A 321-nucleotide genomic window follows, 5' to 3' on the forward strand; every position below is an offset into this window, starting at 1 on the left:
ACGCATGTGTTTGTGTGTCCCCATGGTAACTGGTACAGCAAATCTAATTCACGAATGATGCAAGCGAATTCAAACACACTCTCGCGCACACTGAATCTCCCTCGGTTTAACCAAGCGTAAGGACAGATAAACAGTTCGCGTAACGTCGCTTTTTCTTTTCTTTTTTTTTGTCATTTTGTGAAGACTGCGCAAGCATCGACCAGATCTCCTGATTAATACTTGTTAATTTCAATATTCAAAAATTTAACTCGAATCCAATTTCTGTTGTGGTGGACTTTGAGATGACTTTACTTTTCGATCGAGATATTGGCCAAAGTTGTT

General features: G+C 39.3%; 1 protein-coding gene across 1 annotated transcript in view; it reads left to right on the forward strand.

Moving 5' to 3' along the window:
* LOC119585317 (two pore potassium channel protein sup-9-like) overlaps positions 1 to 321 on the forward strand; it is a gene marked incomplete in the record, with an annotated part of 38,319 nt that overhangs the window by 14,966 nt on the left and 23,032 nt on the right.

The sequence above is a fragment of the Penaeus monodon genome, chromosome 19, assembly GCF_015228065.2.
Source record: "Penaeus monodon isolate SGIC_2016 chromosome 19, NSTDA_Pmon_1, whole genome shotgun sequence".
NCBI classification, from domain to species: domain Eukaryota; kingdom Metazoa; phylum Arthropoda; class Malacostraca; order Decapoda; family Penaeidae; genus Penaeus; species Penaeus monodon.